The 15,036-nt window shown below is 41.2% G+C and overlaps 1 protein-coding gene across 1 annotated transcript in view; it reads right to left on the minus strand.

The window, feature by feature from the left end:
• Positions 1 to 15,036, minus strand: part of LOC147378140 (contactin-associated protein-like 5) — a 257,080-nt gene that overhangs the window by 29,341 nt on the left and 212,703 nt on the right. The window lies entirely within an intron of this gene.

The following is a 15,036-nucleotide window of genomic DNA, read 5'->3' on the forward strand; positions in this document are numbered from 1 at the left end:
ATGAGTTACTAATTTTAATAATTCATATCTATTCTATGAAATAATAGAGAATAGCCCTCAATCTTTTACAATCTTGAATCTGACATTTCCTTCAATAGCTACACTTCCAGTCTTCCCTAAATGTGGTAGATAGTCTTTCTAAGTCTTCTTTGATCCTGCTCAGATGGGGCCCATGGACAGAGATGTGGTCTTGACAATGTAGATATTCTCCTCTGATTGCCCTGGCTATTCAGTCCCATGTACAGAAGTCTGCTCTTTACCAGCATATTGGCCATCTAAAGAGTTAGTTTTTAGGTGCTTCCCAGATGGTGCTAGTGGTAAAGAACCTGCCTGCCAATGCAGGAGATGTAAGAGATAGGGTTTGACTCCTGGGTCAGAAAGATCCCCTGGAGGAGGAAATGGTAACCCATGCCAGTATTCTTGCCTGGAGGTTCTGCATGGACAGAGGAGCCTGGTGGGCTACAGTCCATGGCGTGGCAAAGAGTTGAACATGACTGAAGTGACTTAGAACACAAAGAGTTTGCAATCATTCATTTATTTGCATTCAACAACAGGTAACATATTCTTTGTGGGATCTTAGTGAATAATCTGCCATATAATAGGCTTTCAATAAAGGTTTATGCAAAGAATGAACTAAATGAGTAAAGGAAGGAATGAAGAAAGGAAGGAATCAATCAATCAATCCACAGAACAGTACCAACACTCTTACCACTTTTTTGTACAATTGATCTTAGAGAATACTGCAAAATGAGTCCATGAAATCTAGATATACCTCAGTCAAAACAAGTTTGAAACATGTTATTCAATTTGAAGGTCAACTTCGTGGTATCAAAAGCTCTCAGGAAGAGGTGAGATGACATTTTTAAAAGGAAATGTACATACGATTATGAGGATGCTTGTTTACCCAGCAAATTCTTAGAGAGCAGTATTTCATCTAATTGCATGAAAATTAATGAGAAACATAAGGATTAAATTTTTATTTGTTCAATGTGTTAAAAAAATTAACTGGCAAATTATATTTTAAGTTTTTCCCAAACACAAATGTACGAAAAAAATTTTGAGGTATTTGACAAACACAAAATACAGCCAGAATCTAACTGAAGAGTAATAATACTAAAATCAGAGCTAAAAGCACCTCTGCAGTTACGGTCATTCTGCAAACAGAAAGCAGAACTCAGGGGCCATCTTACTGCAGGCTAAGATGCAGGTGAGGGGGATGCATGCACCCTTCCAACACACTTGTCGGGAAACATGAATCTGCTACTGTATTGAACGTTAAAAACAATTTGAACATAATGGAAATATTCCATTTGCTTATGCTGGATTTATCATCAGGAAACCAATGAATGCCAAGGCTTGAGCCCAGCTGAACCTGAGCCCCAGAGGAATATACCATACACATGCACACACACACACACACACACAAACTCCACAAAGCATTTCTCTTTGCAGCTATGCTATGAACCTTACCCACAACAGTGGCTACAGCTACCCTCTAATTTCAGATAACATCCCTCCACTCCATCTGGACATGACTGAGTGGCTAACACACACATAACCCTTCCAAATTACTCACAACCCTTCTAACACCCACTTCTGAAGCAAACTGAAAGGTGATAAGGTGGAAGGTGAAGTCGCTCAGTCGTGTCTGACTCTTTGCAACCCCATGGACTGTAGCCTACCAGGCTCTTCCGTCCATGGGATTTTCCAGGCGAGAGTACTGGAGCGGGTTGCCAGTTCCTTCTCCAGAGGATCCTCCCGACACAGGGATCGAACCCAGGTCTCTCTGCATTGTAGGCAGACGCTTTACCATCTGAGCCACCAGGGAAGTCTGAAGCAAACTGAAGAACTTTCCACAGCCAAGAGCCATATTTATTAGGGCTTCCCTGGTGGCTCAGACAGTAAAGAATCTGCCTGCAATGCAGGAGATCTGGGTGCGATCCCTGGGTTGAGAATGTCCTCTGGAAAAGAGAATGGCTACACATTCTAGTATTCTTGCCTGGAGAATTCCATGGACGGGGAGCCTGGAGAGTCTAGTCCATGAGACTCTGATGCTGGGAAGGATAGAGGGCATAAGGAAAAGGGGGTGACAGAATCTGAGATGGTTGGATAGTGTCATTGACTCAATGGACATGAGTTTGAGCAAACTTTGGAAAAAAGTGAAGGACAGGGAAGCTTGGTGTGCTGCATTCCATGTGGTCACAAACAGTCAGACATGACTTGGCAACTGAACAACAGCTTTTTATTCTAGCATTTATGCATTTCTTAAACATATAACATGTGTAAAACACTGTTACCATTTTTTTCAACATTTTTAAATTGATGGATAGTGGATTTACAATGTTGTGTTAATTCCTGGTATACAGCAAAGTGATTCAGTTATATGTATACATATATGTTATTTTTTATATTATTTTTCATTATAGTTTATTATACAGTAGGATTTTGCTGGTACTGCTAACATTTTTATTAGATCTTTTACGGGTTTTTTTTTTCATGTGTCACTGATGACATTTTTTAGTATTGTGCTTCCTAATCCCACTTTTTCCCTAAGTGAATTGATCTAATCTAAACTGAAGTGATCTAATCATTTCTATGTAATTCAGCCCAATAAATATTTATAAGGTCCCACATTATGCTTGACCTTAAATAGGCATTGGAGATACATTTAAGTAAAACTGAATCTCAGACTTCAAGAAGTTCAGAGACCACTTAGAAATATGAGGACATAATCAAATTCAATAAATGGATGAGACAGTTGAGGAGAATTTCATCATTACACCCAAGTCAGTTTCACGGGTACCTAATGGCTCAGACATCCAGGTGAGTAGTCTTTCTTATCTCCTCTACCTCTGTGCAGTGAGTGCCCTTTTCCACCAGGTCTTGGGAGAAGCATTCATGCCCACTGGCCTCCTGACACCAGCGACTATTTCTCCATGGCCCAGTTCCTTTTCTGAAATGCACCTTCCTTGTATCTCCATTTGTGGGGGTCAATGTTTCCACTTTGGGAATTGGTAAAGCCATTGGAAACAATCTGTGCTAATAGAAAGGTCCAGAGGAGATTCATCAGGACATCTTTTCTCATGGACCCAGGACATTGCAGTGGCTTTTATTTTTTTAAACTTTACATAATTGTATTAGTTTTGCCAAATATCAAAATGAATCCGCCACAGGTATACATGTGTTCCCCATCCTGAACCCTCCTCCCTCCTCCCTCCCCATACCATCCCTCTGGGTCGTCCCAGTGCACTAGCCCCAAGCATCCAGTATTGTGCATCGAACCTGGACTGGTAGCTCGTTTCTTACATGATATTTTACATGTTTCAATGTCATTCTCCCAAATCTTCCCACCCTCTCCCTCTCCCACAGAGTCTATAAGACTGTTCTATACATCAGTGTCTCTTTTGCAGTGGCTTTTAGAAAAGGAGACTGAGCTATTCCTCTCCTATCTCTGAAAGTGATAAGAATCAGAAAGTTTCCAATCAGAAAGGAAGAAAGACCTTTCCTCTCAGGCCAATAAGTACTTCCCTTTTTCTTCTTTATATCAAATGAACAGACTTGACAACTCAACTAAACTGAGAATAGACCAAGACTTAAATTGGTAATCAAATTACCCTTTGTCATTAGGAATTAAGAATTTATATAAGCATTCTCAATCCAGCAGTGTGCATTATTTTTAGACCTGTCCTGAACAGGGGAAGGGTTTCCTTGGTGGCTCAGATGGTAAAGAATCTGCCTGCAATGCACAAGTCCAGGGTTCAATTCCTAGGTCAGGAAGATCCCCTGGAGAAGGGAATGGCAACCCACTCTAATATTCTTGCTTGGACAATTCTATTAACAAAGGAGATTGGTGATGGACTACAGTCCATGGGGTCTCAAAGAGTCAGACACAACTGAATGACTAGCACACACAAACACAAACAGGAAAAACAATACAGCATAAATGAGGACAGCACAGTTGACACTTAAATAACATGGGTTTGAATAGTATGGGTCCACTTATACCAGAAATTTTTTAGAGAGAAGTCAGCAGTGGCCACAGGACTGGAAAAGGTCAGTTTTCATTCTAATCCCAAAGAAAGGCAATGCCAAAGAATGCTCAAACTACCACACAATTGCACTCATCTCACATGCTAGTAAAGTAATGCTCAAAATTCTCCAAGCCAGGCTTCAGCAATATGTGAACTGTGAACTTCCTGATGTTCAAGCTGGTTTTAGAAAAGGCAGAGGAACCAGATATCCAATCGCCAACATCTGCTGGATCATGGAAAAAGCAAGAGAGTTCCAGAAAAACATCTATTTCTGCTTTATTGACTGTCAAAGTCTTTGACTGTGTGGATCACAATAAACTGTGGAAAATTCTGAAAGAGATGGGAATACCAGACTACCTGATCTGCTTCTTGAGAAATTTGTATGCAGGTCAGGAAGCAACAGTTAGAACTGGACATGTAACAACAGACTGGTTCCAAATAGGAAAAGGAGTTCGTCAAGGCTGTATATTGTCACCCTGTTTATTTAACTTATATGCAGAGTACATCATGAGAAACGCTGGACTGGAAGAAATACAAGCTGGAATCAAGATTGCCGGGAGAAATATCAATAACCTCAGATATGCAGATGACACCACCCTTACGGCAGAAAGTGAAGAAGAACTCAAAGGCCTCTTGATGAAAGTGAAAGTGGAGAGTGAAAAAGTTGGCTTAAAGCTCAACATTCAGAAAACGAATATCGTGGCATCCAGTCCCACCACTTCATGGGAACGAGATGGGGAAACAGTGGAAATAGTGTCAGACTTTATTTTGGGGGGCTCCAAAATCACTACAGATGGTGACTGCAGCCATGAAATTAAAAGACGCTTACTCCTTGGAAGGAAAGTTATGACCAACCTAGATAGCATATTCAAAAGCAGAGACATTACTTTGCCAACAAAGGTTGGTCTAGTCAAGGCTATGGTTTTTCCTGTGGTCATGTATGGATGTGAGAATTGGACTGTGAAGAAGGCTGAGCGCCAAAGAATTGATGATTTTAAACTGTGATGTTGGAGAAGACTCTTGAGAGTCCCTTGGACTGCAAGGAGATCCAACCCTGGGATTGGATCTGAAGGAGATCAGCCCTGGGATTTCTTTGGAAGGAATGATGCTAAAGCTGCAACTCCAGTACTTTGGCCACCTCATGGGAAGAGTTGACTCATTGGGAAAGACTCTGATGCTGGGAGGGATTGGGGGCAGGAGGAGAAGGGGACAACAGAGGATGAGATGGCTGGATGACATCACTGACTCGATGGACGTGAGTCTCAGTGAACTCCGGGAGTTGTTGATGGACAGGGAGGCCTGGTGTGCTGCGATTCATGGGGTTGCAAAGAGTCGGACATGACTGAGCGACTGATCTGATACTTTTTTTTTTTTTTTTTTGAGTTTTAAAATTTAATATATATTTTCTAAAAAAATAATTATTTTTTATTGGAGTGTATCTGACTCACAATGTTGTTCTAATTTCAGGCTTACACCACAGTGAGTCAGTTATACATACACATGTACCATTTTCCAAATTCTTTTCCCATTTAGATTATTCAGATCAGATCAGATCAGTTGCTCAGTCATGTCCTACTCTTTGCGACCCCATGAATCCCGGCACACCAGGCTTCCCTGTCCATCACCAACTCCTGCCGTTCACTCAGACTCACCTCCATCGAGTCAGTGATGCCATCCAGCCATCTTCTCCTCCTGCCCCCAATCCCTCCCAGCATCAGAGTCTTTTCCAATGAGTCAACTCTTCCCATGAGGTGGCCAAAGTACTGGAGTTGCAGCTTTAGCATCATTCCTTCCAAAGAAATCCTAGGGCTGATCTCCTTCACAATGGACTGGTTGGATCTCCTTGCAGTCCAAGGGACTCTCAAGAGTCTTCTCCAACACCACAGTTCAAAAGCATCAATTCTTTGGCGCTCAGCCTTCTTCACAGTCCAACTCTCACATCCATACATGACCACAGGAAAAACCACAGCCTTGACTAGACCAACTTTGTTGGCAAAGTAATGTCTCTGCTTTTGAATATGCTATCTAGGTTGGTCATAACTTTCCTTCCAAGGAGTAAGTGTCTTTTAATTTCATGGCTGCAGTCACCATCTGTAGTGATTTTGGAGCCCCCCAAAATAAAGTCTGACACTGTTTCCACTGTTTCCCCATCTCTTTCCCATGAAGTGGTGGGACCGGATGCCACGATCTTCGTTTTCTGAATGTTGAGCTTTAAGCCAACTTTTTCACTCTCCACTTTCACTTTCATCAAGAGGCCTTTGAGTTCTTCTTCACTTTCTGCCGTAAGGGTGGTGTCATCTGCATATCTGAGGTTATTGATATTTCTCCCGGCAATCTTGATTCCAGCTTGTGCTTCTTCCAGTCCAGCGTTTCTCATGATGTACTCTGCATATAAGTTAAATAAACAGGGTGACAATATACAGCCTTGACGAACTCCTTTTCCTATTTGGAACCAGTCTGTTGTTCCATGTCCAGTTCTAACTTTTGCTTCCTGAACTACATACAGATTTCTCAAGAGGCAGGTCAGGTGGTATGGTATTCCCATCTCTTTCAGAATTTTCCACAGTTTATTGTGATCCACACAGTCAAAGGCTTTGGCATAGATTATTAGAGTTTTTTTTTTTTTTAATAAATATGAAGTACAGTGCTAAAAATCTATGGTTGGTTGAAAATACAGATGTGGAATCTGATTTTCCCAGTGTGTTTCGGGTACTCAGCCCTCAGCCCATATTCTTCAAGAGTGAACTATAATTAATTTTTTAAAAATTCCGCCTTTGGGACCACTTGGTATCGTTGACAGTGTTAGGATGACTAAGGTTGCAAGCTTCCCATTCTAGATGGATTTATTCTCTTGCCTTGGTGACTCCAGAAAACATATTCCAATTCAATGAGCCCACAAAATCGACTTATCTCTGCCACATCTAGCCACAGAATCACTTCACAGATGGAATGAGAAGAGATGGACAAAGTTCCCTTTAAAAGATAAAGCACAGAATGAGCCCAGGAAACAGTATATTAATTGTGTGTAATATCTGCTTGCAATCCAGAGCAACCATTTTCAGCAATTTTATTCCTGAGAATCTCATGTCTATGTTAGAAAACCTGCACAAGAATTGATGTCACCAAAAGCTCTTTGCACTAAAGGTTTGTGGTCAACCTGATGAGAAGAAGGAAAGGAAGTGGAAGGGAGAGAAGGGTTGAAAACAGCATTTTACCAGGCAGTCCTTCCCTTCTGCGGATTGGCAGCCTTCCTGAGACTAGGCCGATCGCAGTAAACACATGGCAGGGAAGGAAAGACACAAAGCACCATCTGTTTCATCATCCCTTCAGGCTTTAAATAAGCAGGCCCATGTTGTTGAATTTTAGGCACCACTCATGTCTCAGCCTTCTGACAGTGTGTTTGCATGCTAAATCCATCAGTCAGTACTTCCGAAAGTGTGGTGGATGTTTATCTGTATTTACAGGAAGAGAGAGGAAAGGGTGAAGAAATTTGAGGAGGGAGAGAGATGTTTGAAATGTAGGAAAAACATAAGGCGGGACTAAAAGTCAGATTTCCTGTGGAACATGGAAACTGAGAGACACCATGACTAGTTTTCTAGAAATGAACCGTGCTTCACAGATCCATTGGCATAGTAGAATATTTTCAAAATATTCCCTGAAAAAGACCATTCAAAGATGTGCTGCAAAAATCAGGGGAAATTAAAACCCTAGTTAAAATGCAAACTTCTATTCACATTTTTGGAGCCTCTCTGGTGGTTCAGCCGTAAAAAATCTGCTTGTCAATGCATGAGACATGGGTTCAACCCCTGAGTCAGGAAGATCCCTTGAAGAAGGAAATGACAACCCACTCCAGGATTCTTGCCTGGGAAAACCAATGAACAGAGGAGCCTGAAGGGCATCAGTCCATGGAGTCACAAAAGAGTCGGACACAGTTTAGCAATGGAACACCAACAATTCACATTTCTATTCTCCATTTTTCTTCAACAGATAATTTTATGGTTGTCTTGTTTCCTTTTACACCATAAAGGCCACCTCAAAATGCATCTCAAGCCTAGGCAGATAAAAATCCATAAGTATAAATGTGACCATTCGTATTATAACATCCAGCTCTTCCAATCAATGGATGTTGGATGCTCCTAGTCCTATTTGCAAATGATGTAGCCCTACACTCACAGACTGAGATGGTGTTTAAACCAGAAGGAACCTCTGAAATAAGGAATTCAATCCCTTCAATTACAAACGAAGACCTCAGGGTGTAGGAGATGACAGGCCTGCTTAGAACTGGTCAGTTAATCAATGGACTGGCCCGGGTAGAAATTCAAGTTTGCTCAACCCCAGATGGTGACCACTAGGTCAGAATTATGCCACCTGTACATAAGTCTGGTAACCATTAGTTATATCATTCTTCATAGGATTTAACAAATGATTTATTTTCTGCTAAAGGAAGGGTATAGTTTTATTTCCTGGATAACAGAAAAACTTTGAAAAATAGTGCATAATTTTCATAAGAATTTGCATTCCTTCTCATTTATTCTTGCCTTCTTTACTTCTTTGACACTCCACCAAGAGGGGAGGAAAGTCCACAAAGGGAGAATAAGTGAAAGAAATGTATCTGTTTCCTTATTAATATTTGTAGGAATATTCATGGGAAGCATTTTTTTTGGAATAAGTAGGGATAGTTTTCCCCTCAATATACATGTGTGAGTAAATATTAAAGGTCTTCTTTGACATTAATTAAAAGGTAAAGACACAGAAGAGAATTCTGAATAAATATGATATTTACACAGCTTCTGAGAAATTATCATTGACTCTTTAAGCTGGTTCTACTTTAAGTAACGTTTTTGTTTGCCAATGTATATTTTTATTCATTATTATTAAAATACCAATAGAGTTACAGATGGTAACTGAAGTTAAATTGTGAGCATCGCCTTGATTACCAGAGTAAATTGTCTGTATATGGGGATTTGGAGCTTAAGGGATTCACTGTATTTATAGGTGAGATAAAATTCCTCTTAGCATTACGCACTTAATGGCCCACTTTGTTTAAAAGGCATAAAGCAGGCATTTTGTGTAGTGCCTACAATGAGGCTTAGAAGTGTCAATTCATGCTTTTAGCTTCATTTGTTTTCTTACCTTGTTACCTATAATTTCACTTAGCAAACAACACAAATAAATACTATAATATTACTCTTGACTCTGACCCTATCCCCATTTTCCACAGTGAAATCCTAAAAGATAAATTACTCTAAAATGCACAGACCAAGAAACATGGCTCTCTGAAATGAATCATGAAAGGAAGGTCAAACCTTCTCTGTCCTGACATCCATCTCCACCATAATGCAGTGCTACTTGCCTTTTGATTATCTGCTGAATACACATGGTTGTGCTCGTTGCCATGGGAGGACAGAATTAAGTCAAGGACATAGACCCTAAGTTCAAGAAGCCAAGCATGTACTTTGGGTTAAAAGACAATCCATTAATTTGTATAAAGCGCCTAAAGTGTATGATCAGTTACATGCAGGAGACCTTTTGCTTGGGATCCAGGAATCCTGGGTCCTCTTTTCTCTTCACTGTGAATTGCTTTCATTTGTATCTTTATCGTTTTGCAGAGATTCCTCCACTGCAAACGGCAGAGGTAACTGTTCATTTGTTCAATCAACAGACTTTAACAGGGCACGTTCTAGGTGTCAGAGTTTCTGTCAGGCTTTCAAGATAGCAAAAGCAATTTTAACCAATTCCTCTACCATAGTAGAAATGGATACACTCCTCACTGCTTCACAGTCGTGACTGGTAATGGATAGGGGTGTAGACAGGGCATCACAAAGGAGACTGGTCCTGTCCAGGGATTAACAAGATGGCTCTGGAATATTTTCTTGGCTTTAAAAATCATTCTATTCAAGATTTTAGGAAAGACTTGGTTTAGAGGTACTGATCTTCACTTATAAGTTGCTTGCTAGGAATTTATCATAATCAAACCCAGTAAAACAATAACAGTCCTTGGCCACCTGATGCAAAGAGTCAACTAATTGAAAAAACCCTGATGCTGGGAAAAACTGAAGGCAGGAGGAGAAGCAGACAACAGAGGATAAGATGACTGGATGGCCTCACTGCCTCAAGGGACGTGGGTTTTGAGCAAACTCCGGGAGATGGTGAAGGACAGGGAAGCCTGGCGTGCTGCAGTCCATGGGGTCACAAAGAGTCAGACACAACAGAACGACTGAACAACAACAAGACAAGAACAAGGCAGCATAGGTAGCCATAATTCTGTCGGGCATCTGGGGCAGCCCCCCTTTCTAGGTGTCCAGCAGTCACTGTGGTACAGCCAGGGGTAGACATCATTCATTCTGGATGGATCAGCAACCTACAAGTTTCTCTGTTCTTTTCACACTCCATTCAGTGTCCAAACTGAACATGACTGAAGTCTGTGTGACTCTGTACACATTGCTGTCTGAACATTTGCTTCCCATCCCTAAAATGATGGCAGAAATGCATCAAAGACTGTCAAGGGCCAGTCTCCCAGTTGATTGTCTTGTGTGAATTTAGCTCTTTCCTCCTTGGTTTTTTTAAGAACACCTGTACACAAGTATCCCATAATTAGCCCAAACACAATGGCTCCAAAATATACTTGCCCAGCAATAAGTTCATCTCTAGCATTTTTCTAGCAGAAATAGGGTCCAGTTGTAGAGAACAAACGTATGGTTACCAAACAGGAAAGACAGAGTGGGATGAATTGAGAAATTGGGACTGACATAAACATAAAAATATTTAAAATGGGCTTCCCTTGTGGCTCAGCTAGTAAAGAATTCACCTGCAAAGCAGGAGACCTGGGTTTGATCCCTGAGTTGGGAAGATCCCCTGGAGAAGGGAAAGGCTACTCACTCAGTATTCTGGCCTGAACAATTCCATGGACTGCATATGTCTTGATGATAGTGAAAGAGGAGAGTGAAAAAGCTGGCTTAAAACACAAAATTCAAAGAACTAAGATCATGGCATCCAGTCCCATCATTTCATGGCAAATAGATGAAGAAACAGTGGAAACAGTGACAGACTGTATTTTTGGGGGCTCCAAAATTACTGGAGATGGTGACTGCAGCCATGAAATTAAAAGACACTTTCTCCTTGGAAGAAAAGTTATGACCAACCTAGACAGCATATTAAAAACCAGAGACATTACTTGGCAACAAAGGTCCATCTAGTTAAGGCTATGGTTTTTCCAGTAATCATGTATGGATGAGAGAGTTCGACTATAAAGAAAGCGGAATGCTAAAGAATTAACACTTTTGAACTGTGACTTGGAGAAGACTCTTGAGAGTCCCTTGATTTGCAAGGAGATCCAACCAGTCCATCCTAAAGGAGATCAGTCCTGGGTATTCATTAGAACGACTGATGTTGAAGCTGAAACTCCAATACTTTGGCCACCTGATGTGAAGAGCTGACTCATTTGAAAAGACCCAGATGCTGGGAAAGATTGAAGGCAGAAGTAGAAGGGGATGACAGAGAATGAGATGGTTGGATGGCATCACCGACTCAATGGACATCAGTGTGAGTAAACTCTGGGAGTTGCTGATGGACAGGGAGAGCTGGCATGCTGCAGTCCATGGGATAGCAGAGATGCAGCCATGACTGAGCAACTGAACTGAACTGAACTGATGTACAAAATATATAAAATAGATAACTAATGAGAACTTACTGTATATCATTCAGTTCAGTCGCTTAGTTGTGTCCGACTCTTTGCGACCCCATGAATCGCAGCAGGCCCGGCCTCCCTATCCATCACCAACTCCCGGAGTTCACCCAGACTCACGTCCATCAAGTCAGTGATGCCATCCAGCCATCTCATCCTCTGTTGTCCTCTTTTCCTCCTGCCCCCAATCCCTCCCAGCATCAGAGTCTTTTCCAATGAGTCAACTCTTCCCATGAGGTGGCCAAAGTACTGGAGTTGCAGCTTTAGCATCATTCCTTCCAAAGAAATCCCAGGGCCGATCTCCTTCAGAATGGCCTGGTTGGATCTCCTTGCAATCCAAGGGGCTCTCAAGAGTCTTCTCCAAAACCACAGTTCAAAAGCATCAATTCTTTGGCGCTCAGCCTTCTTCATAGTCCAACTCTCACATTCATACATGACCACAGGAAAAACCATAGCCTTGACTAGACGAACCTTTGTTGGCAAAGTAATGTCTCTGCTTTTGAATATGCTATCTAGGTTGGTCATAACTTTCCTTCCAAGGAGTAAGTGTCTTTTAATTTCATGGCTGCAATCACCATCTGCAGTGATTTTGGAGTCCAGAAAAATAAAGTCTGACACTGTTTCCACTGTTTCCCCATCTCTTTCCCATGAAGTGATGGGACCGGATGCCATGATCTTCATTTTCTGAATGTTGAGCCTTAAGCCAACTTTTTCACTCTCCACTTTCACCTTCATCAAGAGGCTTTTTAGTTCCTCTTCATTTTCTGCCATAAGGGTGGTGTTATCTGCGTATCTGAGGTTATTGATATTTCTCCCGGCAATCTTGATTCCAGCTTGTGTTTCTTCCAGTCCAGCGTTTCTCATGATGTACTCTGCATATAAGTTAAATAGGCAGGGTGACAATATACAGCCTTGACGTACTCCTTTTCCTATTTGGAACCAGTCTGTTGTTCCATGTCCAGTTCTAACTGTTGCTTCCTGACCTGCATACAAATTTCTCAAGAGAAACCTGCATACAAATTTCCTGAAAGATGATGCTGTGAAAGTGCTGCACTCAATATGCCAGCAAATTTGGAAAACTCAGCAGTGGCCACAGGACTGGAAAAGGTCAGTTTTCATTCCAATCCCAAAGAAAGGCAATGCCAAAGAATGCTCAAACTACCGCACAATTGCACTCATCTCACACACTAGTAAAGTAATGCTCAAAATTCTCCAAGCCAGGCTTCAGCAATATGTGAACCATGAACTTCCTAATGTTCAAGCTGGTTTTAGAAAAGGCAGAGGAACCAGAGATCCAATTGCCAACATCTGCTGGATCATGGAAAAAGCAAGAGAGTTCCAGAAAAACATCTATTTCTGCTTTATTGACTATGCCAAAGCCTTTGACTGTGTAGATCACAATAAACTGTTGAAAATTCTGAAAGAGATGGGAATACCAGACCACTGTATATCATAAGGAAGTATATTTGATGCTCTCTGGTGACCTAAATGGAGGGAAATCTAAAAAAAGAGGATATATGTATACACATGGCTAATTTACTTTGCTGTACAATAGAAACTAACACAACATTGTAAAGCAACTACACTCCAATAAAAGTCAATAAAAAACACAGATCAAATAGAAAAATATATACATACTTTCCTAAATATTTTTTCTCTCTGATTACTTCCTTTTCCCTACTGCCACTGATTTTTTTTTTTTTTTTTCAGGTTAGGAATAACATGTTCACAATTGATTGCTTTGCTTTATTTTTTTTATTATTACTTTTCTATTCTTAACTTTAGGAGAAGGCGATGGCATCCCACTCCAGTACTTTTGCCTGGAAAATCCCATGGATGGAGGAGCCTGGTAGGCTGCAGTCCATGGGGTCGCTAAGAGTCGGACACCACTGAGCGACTTCACTTTCACTTTTCACTCTCATGCATTGGAGAAGGAAATGGCAACCCACTCCAGTGTTCTTGCCTGGAGAATCCCAGGGACGGGGGAGCCTGGTGGCTGCCGTCTATGGGGTCACACAGAGTCAGACACGACTGAAGTGACAGCATAGCATAGCATAGCATTCTTAACTTTAATTTATAAATGACTTAATCTAATTAAAAATGTTTCTTAAGCTCCTTAGATAGAAGCTATATGATATACTGCTGCTGCTGCTAAGTCACTTCAGTCGTGTCTGACTCTGTGCGACCCCATAGATGGCAGCCCACCAGGCTCCCCCGTCCCTGGGATTCTCCAGGCAAGAACACTGGAGTGGGTTGCCATTTCCTTCTCCAATGCATGAGAGTGAAAAGTGAAGGTAAAGTCGCTCAGTCGTGTCCAACTCTTAGCGACCCCAGGGACTGCAGCCAAGAAGCTCCTCCATCCATGGGATTTTCCAGGCAAAAGTACTGGAGTGGGGTGCCATTGCTTTCTCCATATGATATACTACTCATATGTGAACTATAAAGTGTCATGTTGAGCAAGGACTTTTTTAAATTATAGTACTTAACATCAGGGACTATGTAAATTTCCAATAAATTTTTGTTTAGAGAAAAAGTGAAAGTTATAAGTCCTATTTTTTGTTGCCATTGCTTAGAAAGATCTCTTAGATATATATTCACTTTACCTTTTTCTCCCTTTCCCATTACTTGATCCTAACCCATGCTTTTAAGTATCATGTTATGATTTTATGTCTGTTGAATTTACACTGGGCTCTACTCTCATTGGTGGCTCCGATGGTAAAGCATCTGCCTACAATGTGGGAGACTCAGGTTCAATCCCTGGGTCGGGAAGATCTCCTGGAGAAGAAAATGGCAACCCACTCCAGTATTCTTGCCTGGAAAATTCCATGGACAAATGAGCCTTGTAGGCTAAAGTCCATGGGTTGCAAAGAGTCGGACATGATTGAACGACTTCACTTCATTCATTTCTACTCATTGAATCATTCTTTCTAATATACTGTTTTCAACATATTTTCTTCACCAAAATGTATTAGGCAGGCCAGCCTTCAATTTTTCAGAAGTAGCATCATGAAATGAAAGAACAAAGAAGGAATCATTAACATAAAACAGATCCAAACTGAGCCTAAGGTAGGTGCCACTGATGCAATTGGTGTGGGGGGGTGGGGGTGGAGGGAGGAGGGAGAGTGCTCACAGATGATCAAAGAGTCAGAGAGTAACATCCAAGGAGCAGGGCTCAGGCATACGGAGCTTGTTTTTGGGATAAGCTTTGGTCAGGGGACTATATCCTCCAAAAGAATCACTCAAGATTGTCAAATCCAAACCTACTAAATCTTTAGATTATGAATAGTCCTTCTTAATTGAATTATCTAGAAGGTGTAAAAT

This window comes from Bos grunniens, chromosome 2, assembly GCF_055505025.1.
Source record: "Bos grunniens cultivar Pamir isolate PY7600 chromosome 2, Bosgru_T2T1.0, whole genome shotgun sequence".
Classification (NCBI taxonomy): Eukaryota; Metazoa; Chordata; class Mammalia; order Artiodactyla; family Bovidae; genus Bos; species Bos grunniens.